The sequence below is a fragment of the Schistocerca serialis genome, chromosome 1, assembly GCF_023864345.2.
Source record: "Schistocerca serialis cubense isolate TAMUIC-IGC-003099 chromosome 1, iqSchSeri2.2, whole genome shotgun sequence".
NCBI classification, from domain to species: domain Eukaryota; kingdom Metazoa; phylum Arthropoda; class Insecta; order Orthoptera; family Acrididae; genus Schistocerca; species Schistocerca serialis.
Genome location: NC_064638.1, coordinates 1,125,720,029 through 1,125,733,600, shown reverse-complemented (window position 1 = coordinate 1,125,733,600; position 13,572 = coordinate 1,125,720,029). Strand labels below are relative to the sequence as shown.

At 43.7% G+C, this 13,572-nt stretch overlaps 1 protein-coding gene and 1 non-coding gene across 2 annotated transcripts in view; both read right to left on the bottom strand.

The window, feature by feature from the left end:
- The window catches only part of LOC126455838 (rap guanine nucleotide exchange factor 6-like), a 200,408-nt gene that overhangs the window by 137,685 nt on the left and 49,151 nt on the right, over window positions 1-13,572 (bottom strand). The window lies entirely within an intron of this gene.
- Window positions 6,531-6,634, bottom strand: LOC126424496 (U6 spliceosomal RNA). Its single transcript, XR_007576175.1, has one exon. It is a non-coding gene; the product is annotated as a U6 spliceosomal RNA (small nuclear RNA).

The following is a 13,572-nucleotide window of genomic DNA, read 5'->3' as shown; positions in this document are numbered from 1 at the left end:
GCAGACGGAAACTGAAGACACGAACAGCAGAAACGACGGAACATCCAGTAGCATCTCCCCTGTTCGAACCCATCCGTTAACGTAACAGTGCTCAGCTAAACTGGTAAAAAAAATTGCTCTTACGAAAAATCGCCTGAAGTGGACAGTTTGGGGCACTCTGCCAAATGTGGAAGTATTCTAGGCTTAACTAGCAGAGTGGTGCTTTACACCAACCTTGCAAGTCTGTTCTTAATGCGTCTGGTTATTAGTCCTGCTAATATTTTCCATGCGAGAGAATGCTTAAAATTCAGTGATCTTCACATATAGCTTTCTGGTTTACATGGTTAAATTCAGATAGCCTAAGATCAGTGACGATCTCATTGCAAGAAAATGTTGACGAATGGCCTATTACGCCGTGGAACCACGGAGATGATTAGTAGACTGGCAAGAACATATACAGTAGCATCGGTATATGGCAACGAGGGCTAAGGACGTGTAAAAAGAAATGGTTATAAACTGATACGACTACGTTGCCTTTAGAATTTTGACGTAATGGTGAATACACGCGTCGTGTTTGGCTGTAATTTTTCGTGCAACCGACGGAAGATACAAAGAAAGGAACATGACTCAATGCAAGCGTAACTAAACATCTTAGGTACTTTTTGCTTTTGTACTGTATGGAAACCTAAATAATTATAGTTTCTCTTATATGAGATACCAGCAGTGTATAAATAGCTTATGCATATTTTAAGGGGTTTAATAAATCTAGTGTCAACAGACATAGCGTAATGACGTATTTTACCTGTTTTTATCAACTTCGGCTTTCCTTCGAGTAGTGTGCTCGTTGTGCAAGTGTTCCTACAAGTAAAACGTTGTATTTGCCACAGATAACACGTGTCTTTATTCATTAGGTGTTCTTACGAAAATTATAGTCTGCTTTAAACGTGTGTGTATACGTAACGCGGTGTTCTCGTCACACACGATTCAAAGTGTGTGAGTGTGTGTGTGTGTGTGTGTGTGTGTGTGTGTGTGTGTGTGTGTGTGTGAGAGAGAGAGAGAGAGAGAGAGAGAGAGAGAGAGAGAGAGAGACACTGAAGTAGTACGCAAATAGTTGCTCAACTGCAGAATTTGTTCAGACCACCTCGTAAAGCGTAAGTCATTTCGATTTAGAAAATCGTAGTAGCATCATTCACGAACTTCGCAACGCCCCTATCTTACCTCACCATACGTCAGGCTTCAGTGAAGGAGCGTCTTTGCCAGTCCAGTAATTTATGTCTGTGCGCGGAACAATGCCTCCTCCGCTGGCTGCTGGATGGAGGTAGATGTCCGCCAGTGACTCAGTCGAGCCTCCCCTCCCCCTATCACAGCTCGGCTCGCGTCGCGCCCATTGTGGGCAGCGAGCAGCAGCAGGAGGCAGACGGCTTCCGGCGAGGCGGCCCCCACTTCCGGCCAGCACAGCTCTCAGCCAGACACCTGCCCCCGACTCGCTGCCTTGTCCTTATCCACCTCCACCTGCTCAAAACACACGCGCGCTACTACACGTCCACGCGCACACTCCGACGCCCGTTATATCTCATGATAGGTTCATTTGAGAAGTTGCAGGGGAGCGCCAGAAAACAGGCGTTACTGCCCATGAGCAACTGCGATGACGAAGGAAGCCCGTGCTCAGTTTTTTTTTTTTTTCCTGCTCACATGGTTTTCGTTGCATTTGTCTGAAATTTCGTGCTTATTCGGGCATGTTGTTCGGACGGGATATACGGATTTAATGTACTTAGAGAAACGGTTTTATCATACCCTATCCAGATGAACGCAGAATAAGGAAGCAGTCTGACGTAATACATCAAAAATAGACTACTGCTTCAAGTATTAGTTGACCACAATATTATTTCACCTGGGTGTGAGGGAGCTTCAGTCGCTTTACCTGAAGTTTTTATGGTGATACTTGACATGGGCACGGCGAACCACTTAATAGCGCGTGCGCAATTTTTCTGAAGACATTCACAATGCAATGAATTTCCCTAGTCACCACTGTACTTGTCTAACATCACCGCGGGTTTCCGACAACGGCCGCGAGAGGTCGAATGCGGTAATATCGTGGTCAGGTTATCCACCTTGCAACATTGTTCCGAGGCCATTTCAATAACGTTTACATATACACAGCACTGCAGACACCTATAATGAAAGAATACATATTTTCTGCAAAAATAAAAAGCTGCTTGTATACATCAGAACCAAGGAGAATATGTTATTTTCATGACCATTTCAAAATGTATATAGTCTTGAGCGACCTTATACTGTGTAATAAAAGAAACAGGACATCGGAATACTCCGACAGCATCGGAATCTGGTGAAACACACTGAGAAGCGTAATTCGGCTTAACCCCAGGTAACTAATAGGTGTAAAACTTAGGGCTACAGAAGGGTATAAAACAAGAAAAATAAAAATGGTAATTAAGTAATGCATAACCTATTAATTGTGACTTCATTTGAATAAAGTATGAAATAGAAAACTTTTCGATGATTTATCAGCAATTTAAAATTCCTCCTCTCCCCACCCCTCCCCTTAGTGTACTGGGGTTAATGTCCCGATTTACACTGAAATACCTGGAATTAGTCCGCTTCTCGTGGTCTCGCGGTAGCGTTCTCACTTCCCGAGCACGGAGTCCCGGGTTAGATTCCCGGCGGGGTTAGGGATTTTTCCTGCCTCGAGATGACTGGGTGTTGTGTCGTCATCATCATCATCATCATCATCATCATCATCATCATCATCATCATCATCCATCCCCATCACGGTCGGAGGAAGGCAATGGCAAACCACCTCCACTAGGACCTTGCCTAGTAAAGTGGTGCGGGTCTCCCGCATCGTTCCCCTACCCTCTGTAAAGAAGCATGGGACTTAATTCCAGGTGAAATGAAATGAAGTTTTTTTTAGTGTGGTTTTCGATATGGCGATTTTCATGGGGTACCAATACCGTATTATCTCATGTTTGGTCCTGTATTATTGCATAATGGCGTACGTGCCGGGAAATGAAAATAGGCACCTGAAATAGAGCGAACAGTTGAAACTAGACTGTAGTGTGCAATGAAACACTTCCGCAGAGGCAGTCAATTTATTCTAAACGAAAAGATCAATAACAGGCAAAATTATTTAAAAATAACTTCTGTTCTGCAAGATCCTTCATGTGTTATTGTTAATAGCTTGGAAATAAAATAATATCGGGAAACTTAAAGTAATGACATAGTCTTCCGTGATTATGTGAAAGTATTTTAATTTCACCTGTTAGCTTACAACCACAGAAATCCGTTTTGTGTTCATTTGACGTGTGAGCTGTAAACGAAGAGGAAACAGCAAATAACGAAACGTAAACACGGGTCACGTGTAGTCTACCCCTCATTACAGCTCTGACTGCTCCGCACATGCGCCAGTCTGGCAGTTTGGGCGCACCAGAAAAACTTTTCCCGTTAGAATCTGGCTACTTGCTGCTACTGTTCATACACTAACAGCTCTATTTCAAGTAGCCAGAAGCGGGTGAAGGCGCTGCTCATACGCAACTTCAGCTCTGCGCATGCGCGTGAACCCACTTGCAACGCTCAAACGAACCTGGTGTGAAATGCTGCAAGTGGCTACACAGTCTTTATCAGCGTGATAATTCGTACGTAGTATGACAGCTGATTTTGTTTCAGGATCCCCCACTCGAGTACATACACGTGAATATTCGTGTTATGAATTAAAAAGATTTTTGCTGTAATAAATATCTATTTACGTTCCAGATGCGTTTCGCATTTGACCTTTAAGTCATGCTCAGTGAATTTAACATGGAATAAAAATTTTGCTTTTACGCGATGATTGTAGACTCTAAACAGTCTGTAGCATATTTACCATTGGGACGCAAGTGTCCCGTGAATGGAATTCGGAAGCACAGCCAGCTATCCATTATAGGGTTAAAGGAAAGACGGATTCATTACTTCCATTCATTATGTACAAACTTTCAGGGATGATGGAGATGGGTAAATGTATCAGTTTAAGGTTTAAGATATGCTGTTTACAGTCCCTGTTTACTAGACATTTGTCTTGTTTTGCGCCATAATACCATCTCTGAAAGCTTCCTACCCCACGATCTTAACAACAGCACCGGTACGTATTTCCACTGTCAGAGGTGTCTGAGCGGTTTTCGCTTATAACTTTCCATTCTGTCGTTTCCGGACTCCATCATACCTGAAAGCTCCGGAAGTCATCACGGAATCACCTATTACGTTACGGAACATTAACAGTGAAGATTATGCACAGGATGAAGTATTTAGATTCCTTCATTAACATCTCGCTGTGCGGAGAAAGGATGACAACATCTACCGCCCATGTAATATACACCAAGGTGGCGAAAGTCATGGGATACTACCTTATATAGTGTCGGACGACCGTTTGCCCGGCGTAGTGCAGCACCTCTACATGGCATGGAGTCAATAAGTCGCGGTAAGTTCCCTGCAGAAATACTGAGCCATGGTGCCTCTATAGCCGTCCGTAACTGCCGAAGTGCCGCTGGTGCAGGATTTTGTGGACGGACTGACCCACCGAGCATTTATGGGACATAATCAAAGGGATTCATGTTGCGCGATCTGAGTGGCCACATCACTCGTTCAAATTGTTCAGAACGTTCTTCAAACCAGTCGCGAAAAGCTGTGGCACATTGAGATAGCGCACTGGCATGGGAACATGAAGTCCACGAACGGCTGCCAATTGTCTCCAAGAAACCAGACAACCATTTCCAGTCAATGGTCAGTTCAGTTGGACCAGAGACCCAGCCAGCACCATTATGGAGTCACCACCAGCTTGCACACTTTCTTGCTGGCAACTTACGTCCATCGCTTCGTGGAGTCTGCGCCATACGCTGAGCGTACCCTCAGCTTTTACGAACTGAAATCTGGATTTACCTGACGAGGCTACGGTTTACCAGTTCAGGGTCCAACCGATACTCAAGCCCAGGGTAGGCGGTGCAGGCGATGTCGAGCTGCCAGCGTGACACTCGCGTCGGTCGTCTACTAGGTAGCCCACTTAACGCCACATTTCGGCACACTGTCCTAGCGGAAATTTTCGTCCCACGGGGCTTATTTCACGCACTGGTCGTCTGTTAGCACTGACAACTTTACGCAAAAGCCGTTGGTGTCGGTCGTTGGGTGTAGGCAGTCTTCCACAGCGTTGTCGAGGTGAGAGGTAATGCCTGAAATTTGTTACTCTCGGTACTCTCTTGACACTGGACCTCTGAGTATTCAGTTCCCTAACGATTTCCGAACTGGAATGTCCCATGCGTCTAGCTCCAACTACCATCTCATGTTCAAAGTCTTAATTACCGTTACGCAGCCATAATCATGTCGAAAACCTTTTCATACGAATCACCTGAGTACAAATGAGAGCTCCGCCACTGTAACTTGTATATGCGATACTACCGCCATCTGCTTATGTCATATCGCTACCCCATCACGTTTGTGACCTCAGTATTTCAATGCAATTCCTGTTGGATGCCATTCTAAATTGATGTAGTGTCTAACCCTGTATGGTCTTGCTATGGTGATGGAGTGGACATAGTTCTCGTGAATGTTCTTTTTTTTGGGGGGGGAGGGGAGGGGAGGGGGGGGGGGGAACGTTCGTAACGTTTCCCAAGAATCTCTCTTTGTAGCGAACGATAAAACTAATGTGTAGACCGTATCCTCCTCACTTGAAGAAAGAGTGTATCTGGAAGGAAAAGTTCATCCTTCCGTGAGATAGCGTCACTTTTAGAGCATCCTGGATACCACGGCACGACAGATTAAGAGTTAACAGATATTTGGATGTAGTGTCGCGGTTAGAGGAGCCATGTCACGGATTGCGCGGCCCCTCTCGCCGGAGGTTCGAGTCCTTTTGTGGCCTGTGTGTGTGTGTGTGTGTGTGTGTGTGTGTGTGTGTGTGTGTGTGTGTGTGTGTGTGTGTGTTTTTTTTAGCCTAAGTTTGTTTAAGTAGTGTGTAAAAGTAGGGTCCGATGACTGGTTCGTTAGGAATTCACTCACATTTGAACTACGCACAGTTGATAAACTTTAGCTCTCAGGAGACATTAACCAGGTGGTGGTTGTGGTAATAGGGAGGGGGCGTGCCATCCTTACATCCTCAGGTGTGTTGTTGATATGATGGATGAAGATGATGTGATGGGTTTGTGGGGCGCTCACCTGCGCAGTTATCAGCGCCAAAACGGTGTCACAATTTTTACACAGTCCATTTTCTTTTTACAATCCAATCTAGTCACTCTCACAAAATGATGAGGACAACACAATCACCCAGTTCCCGTGCTGAGAAAATCCCAAACCCGGCTGGGAATCTAACCCGGGACCCCGTGATCCAGAAGCAGCAAAGTTAGCCCACTTTTTTGTTGAGCTCATTTTAGTCTATATTGTTCGTTGAATTTGTTCGGGGCGGACGTCCGATGACACTCATTCGGGTTTTTCGTTGATCTGTTCTCTCAGTTTTTTTATTGCAGAGGGCAGCGAACCCTCTGACCGAACACGCTGAACTACCGTGCCGGCTATTGTATGTGGAACGCTTCACGATTTTGCGTGTCATCCTTGCGCAGGGGCCATGCTAATCTCTGTATCGTTCCAATTTTAGTGAGTGTACTGCCGAAGGGGGTACAGCCCCTAGACCACGAGCTGCGGACCCTCTGCTGTGTGTTTCACCGTTTTGTAGCAGAGGCGCCGATTCAGCCCGCTAAGTTTTCAGAGCAGACGCGGCGGGCCAGAATTAGCTGGACAGCCGTATGCTCGTGGGCACACGTCAGGGCCCGTTCTGTCCACGAGTTTCATCCGTAAACTGAGCGCCGCGCCGCGCCGCGCCACACGTAAACCGGGCGCTTGTTAACTGCTGGACGCCAGTGGCTCAGGCAGCCGAAACCCGGAGCCCGCGTATACTAGCAGCCAGTGTTGACGCGCCTCGCCGGCTCTGCGTGTCAACACTCACCTCCCACGTCACGTCGGGGTCTGCCGGCTAAACACACGAGCCTCGAGATCTCTCGCGGCACACTCGCAGCGATTATTATTCGGTTACACCACTACCCCTCCTTCTACAAACACCGTTCGGCATCGACAGCCAAATAAAAGCCGCCTCCACACATTGTCAAGCATTGTACGCTACAGCTATAGGCAGTCAGCACGTGCATGAAGCTCACTCGTTGCTCGTAACCTTGCCAGTTGCTCCGGAGTAGGCAGAGGAACTGTTGGCTCGAATATAAAAACTCAACAGCGAGGCGACTTTATAGTACACGCAGCGGAATAATAAATACGCCATTTTATATAATAATTCCAATCCCAAAGAAAGCAGGTGTTGACAGATGTGAAAATTATCGAACTATCAGTTTAATAAGTCACAGCTGCAAAATACTAACGCGAATTCTTTACAGACGAATGGAAAAACTGGTAGAAGCCGACCTCGGGGAACATCAGTTTGGATTCCGTAGAAATGTTGGAACACGTGAGGCAATACTGACCTACGACCTACCTCAGAAGAAAGATTAAGGAAGGCAAACCAACGATTCTAGCATTTGTAGACTTAGAGAAGCTTTTGACAATGTTGACTGGAATACTCTTTCAAATTCTAAACGTGGCACGGGTAAAATACAGGGAGCGAAAGGCTATTTACAATTTGTACAGAAACCAGATGGCAGTTATAAGAGTCGAGGGGCATGAAAGGGAAGCAGTGGTTGGGAAGGGAGTGAGACAGGGTTGTAGCCTCTCCCCAATGTTATTAAATCTGTGTATTGAGCAAGCAGTAAAGGAAACAAAAGAAAAATTCGGAGTATATATTAAAATCCATGGAGAAGAAATAAAAACTTTGAGGTTCGCCGATGACATTGTAATTCTGTCAGAGACAGCAAAGGAATTGGGAGAGCAATTGAATGGAATGGACAGTGTCTTGAAAGGAGGATATAAGATGAACATAAACAAAAGCAAAACGAGGATAATGGAATGTAGTCGAATTAAGTCGGGTGATGCCGAGGGAATTAGATTAGGAAATGAGACACTTAAAGTAGTAAAAGAGTTTTGTATTTGGGGAGCAAAATAACTGATGATGATCGAAGTAGAGAGAATATAAAATGTAGACTGGCACTGGCAAGGAAAGCGTTTCTGAAGAAGAGAAATTTGTTAACATCGAGTATAGGTTTAAGTGTCAGGAAGTCGTTTCTGAAAGTATTTGTATGGAGTGTAGCCGTGTATGGAAGTGAAACATGGACGATAAATAGTTTGGACAAGAAGAGAATAGAAGCTTTCGAAATGTGGTGCTACAGAAGAATGCTGAAGATTAGATGGGTAGACCACATAACTAATGAGGAGGTATTGAATAGAATTGGGGAGGGGTTTGTGGCACAACTTGACAAGAAGAAGGGACCGGTTGGTAGGACATGTTGTGAGGCATCAAGGAATCACAAAATTAGTATTGGACGGCAGCGTCGAGGGTAAAAATCGTAGAGGCAGTCCAAGAGATGAATATAGTAACCAGATTCAGAAGGATGTAGGTTGCGGTAAGTACTGGGAGATGAAGGATCTTGCACAGGATACAGTAGTATGCAGAGCTGCATCAAACCGGTCTAAGGACTGAAGACCACAACAACATCACAGTGTTTTAATCTTTGCGTTTTCTTGCCCAATTTAATACGAATATCTGTATCTCCACAGCCCTACTAACTATTATCATTAGGAAACCTTAATTTTATTAACTCTCCGAAAGTGTCTTTTGAAGTTCAGAGGCGAGAGGAACCAATTTATCGTTGCTTTAATTTCGATCCTCTAACAGTAAGTGACGTGCGTATTTTTTTTTGTCTATCTTGACTACTTTAGGCTTAGCAGTTGCTTTGTATGACTCACTGTGCAGGAAATTACACTATTATTTTCCGATAAGTCAGGAACATTGGCATTTATGTAAAAAAGACTGTATTGAGCACCATTAGGAGTCATTAGAAAATACCGAGATAAAACTAATTATTTGAATTAATTCATGCTGTAGCCTGACGTAACGAGAAATGCAGTCATTATTGAATGTTGTAAGTTGAAGTTTTTTTTTCGTGGGAAGTTTAAATACAGCTTTACTGGTAGCTCACGGGTTAACTGTCTTGGTGGATAGTAAAACTGTTCCATTCGACAACGACATTCCAAAAACATCACTGGAGTGCACGTTGAAGGTGTGGCGGTGGGACTAAGTTCCGTCCCACCCTCCGACGGTGGAATTTCGGGTCGCAGGCAGACATTCACTAACTACGAACTACATTACGTATGAACAGTGGTGGTTACGATGGTCGATACCTATCGAGTGGCCAGGTCAACACTAAAGTTTAATTAGTGGCCGTAACAGTGCTATTGTTAGCCATGGTCATAATTGAGTCCTTAAGGATGGTGAGAGGAACAGGGTGTTTTTGTCAGTGCAGGGGAGGCGTTGTGCCAGTGTTTTGTAAGCCAGCGACCGTGTCGCACGGGACTTCTACTTTGGTATAGACGCCTTCTCTCGCATGGACGCATTGAGAGTGGCCATGTCCGTTTCCTCGTGGAGGGGAGGGGCATGCGGCCTCCACCGAAGCATCTTATTCTGCAGGAGCTGGAGGATCTGCATCCGGGAGGCACTAATCGTAGCCCACGCAGTGTAGCCATAGGTGAGGCAAGGGTGCACAACCATATGGTACAGCCGGAGCTTGGTGTCGAGGTTCAGTTCCATGCTGGTGAATATTGGGTGCTCGAGTTCTTTTTGGGTTGCATATTCCGCATGGCGATGGAAGAGCAGTTTTTTTTATCCATCCAGTTATCGTTTATAACAACATTTGTGGCTGTCCGCGTATATTGCTGCGAGAGAGGGCCACGAAAGATAACGTTAACAGGAATTTGTCTCTTCGCAGATGCATTTACTGTTATTAAAGTAACTGCATTCTTCGGGGAGGGTGGTGCTCGTTATTTCACTGTACCTGTTGTTATTACAGGACTCGTTCGAAGCGAAGTGTAAACAACGTCTTAACAGCGTAATTTTAAGGCATATCTTTGCATACACTTCCTCGTGGACTACCATCTTACCGCTAGTTAGAGACCGGAGAGGGAAATAACAGTGCAAAATAATAATCAAGAAGGAAATACAGAAAATACGCAACTGATGTTCCATGAAAGAGTATTTTTCTAAGTTTTTCAAAACACTAAAAAGAAAACATAATTAGTTCTGTGCCATGTCTTTCGTAAAACAGGAACAAAGAAAATTGATGGAAAATTTCAAGGTTAAATTCATATTTGGATGTGAATTTAAAATATCTTATAGGTCTGAATGTAGGCGTCATGTAAGTACTGGGTCCTGGTACAGAATCCAGTTTGCTTGGCATATACATCCGAGATCTACATCGAGTGATGTAACAAGCAATTCGTCAACACACACAATGTAGCCTGGAGTATAACGCTGCTGACACTTCACAATATATCTTTTCTTTGACACTGTGGCAGTCGCATCTGTTTTCTTCCGCGTCGCTTGGGTCTTCAAACCTAAGAGCTGTCGATAGGAACAAAAACCTTTTTTTATAATACTATGGAAAATATGTCACGTCCCTCCAAATGAGAAAGATGTATCTACACATTACTTGCCAGATATCAGGACTGCTGTGAATACAAGTGAACCTATGTTGCTTTTCAGTTCAAGAACGTCCGTGTCATGTGCAAAAGGTGGGTTGTTTACCAATTTTACTGTACGGCCTCCGCACAACCTCATCCAGAAGTGTTGTAAGTAGGTGCTCCATATTGCGCAAATTAATTACGAGATACTATCGATAGATCTTGATAACTGTGATAATTGAGAAGCTCATTTCCAGGAGGTACTAAAATTGAAAAACGAGAACAGGTGGCAGCACTACTTTTAACCATTACCTATGTAATAAGAACTGTTACGTATGCCACAACGTACCGATCCGCAATGTATTTCCCCGTAAGATTTTCTGTTCACGGCGAAGACTATCAAATCCAGTGTTACCTCTTTTCCAATAAATACCAAATCTCGGCATCCAATCGCTGTTCCTCTTGGTAATGACGTCACACACAAATGCCGACCTTTCTTTACATGATATTGTATGTAATGAGGACGAGCCTGGCATTTTTTATTTTCTTTGTGAGTTTTTTTTTATTAAATTTTGGAGTCTGATATCTGATGAATACTGTGAATCACCTACAGAAACTCCAGACCAACAGTAGCCAAACTTGACAACTCGCTGCCAGAAGGTACCAAATCCATTTTTATTTATGCAATAACAAAAATTAACAGAGATACTTGGTGTACTGTGTCTCAATATTTGTCTGAATGTAACAACAATGCTGCAAAACATTCAGATGCTATTGTGACTGTAAAACTTTGTCTCTCCTGTTAAATTTGATTTTATGGATTTGGTACCTTTTGTAAATGGGCTTCTCAGTTATGGTGGACTATGTTATGGTTGTTACTGACAAACGCGCCTGAAGAACAATAATCACGCAATTGGTATCAAACGTCTATGAGACGTCACTGCTGCTTTACTGAAGGTTATATACGGAGAAAGGCACCCCTTTATCACTTCAAGAACCCAGCACTCCAACTCAAAGATACACGGAGGAAAATAGCGAAACGACACCGCAAAGAGAGGGGATGACTATTAGGGCGTTCGACAGCCGTCTCCCAGACGTATGTTACCCGTTCGGGTACTTTTTACACATTTCCGAAGGTTAATTTTGGGAACTCCAGTTACCAAAAGTACTCTGAGGCAATTTAACCTTGTTTATTGCTTTTGTTTTCCAAACTGTCACCTTCAAGTTCTCACAATAAACACAGTGTGCTGTGCTGTCTCCTCTGTCGTGAGTTCGTGATACACTGTTGGTGTCTTGAGAATAATTTCAGGTCTGCTTTGTCATGACCTCTACCGAGTTCTTGGATTGGTTCACTGCAGGTTGGATGAAATTTTTTTTGTATGCAGAAAACTTCTCAATAACTAGGGTGGCATTCTAATTTGGTTTCTGCCGTTCACCTATCTCTCTGTTTCGTCTGATGTCTGCTCTTTTACACTAGTTACCAAAAATCTCGGGATGCAATTTTGCGGAGGAAATACTTCCTAAGTCTGTCGTCAGATAGTCGAAACTGTTTTACATTATGGCTAAATTTAGTTGCTGTATTGCTACTTCTTGGATTTAATATTTTACTGTAACTATGACTTTATTTTTTGTTTAGTTGTATAAAATTTCGAGAATATAAAAGGAAGCTGTACTGCTGACTTGACAACGTACATTGCACTTACGAAACATACCTGCAGGAGGGGATTACTGCATGACGTTAATTTCCTCATTTGCAGATACTTATAATTGTACTGTGCATTACCGCACATTGATTTTGGTCAAGTTATTTTTGCTTTTTCCGGTAATAGCCTATTCACACGAGAAGTAGTCGAAAAATTGATTTCGTGGTTTTGCAAACTTCAAAAAACAGTACTGATTATACTGGAGAACAGGGGTTTATATCACCAAGAAAGAATGAATGAATCAGGTCCTTAAAAGGCAGACACACACGGGACGAACGTTCAAACACCGCCACTTCCGTGCTGCTTTATAATTAACCCTACACTGCCTTTCTTAGCGTAACTGCTGCCCGCCCTCAAAAGCAGGTCAGCCAAGAAGTCTTGACCACAGAGCGTGTAATTACAGGGGGTACAGGATGGAGGTGTGTGGGAAATTGCAGGCTGGTGACCGCAGCCACTGTCCTTAGTGATTGCGCCACCTTTGACGACCTAAGGGCACTCATCCGCCTTCGCGCCTACGTCGACCACCTTTATGATCTGACAGCCGATATTTTGACTTAATTTTTTTTATGGAAATGGGCAGGGAAACCCACGGATCCTAACTTGCTAAGTGCTTGTTGTCTGCCATCTGTACACCGAGCAAGCAGTAAAGGAAACAAAAAGAAATTTGGAGTAGGAATTAAACGAGAATCAATAGAAACCTGGAGGTTTGCCGATGACACCGCAATTCTATCAGATACAACAAAATACTTGGAAAAGATGAACAACAAAAGCAAGACCGATCAGGTGCAGCTGAGATAGATTAAGAAACGAGACACTTGAAGTAGTAGACAGGTTTTGCTATTAGTCAGCAAAATAACTGATGACGGCCTTAGTAGAGAGCAAGACTGGCAAAAAAGAGAAGAGCCATTCTCATCTTACACTCCCTCCCACCCTCCACCCAATGTCCCACACACAATTTCATACCACTTCTTGCTCCTCACTTTCTCCTGTACCTCACACTCCATCACACTGCAACACACGTCCACTCATCATGCTTTCCCCCTCCCCTACACCGAAAAGAAAAAAAAAATCCCTCCAGCACTATTCCTTCCCTAGTCATACACAGTATAAAAATACATAAACGTAATTTAATGGAATTACACACATACAATAATTAATAAAAAAGACGTTTTAGGTAGAAGACAAAGTAGTGGAAAGGTTGTGTTGGCAAACACTACAAACCACAAACATACTTAGAACAAAAACTAACAGAATACAGAGGTATGCAAAAAAGTGTTGTGAGAAACGGAGAATTGCGTAG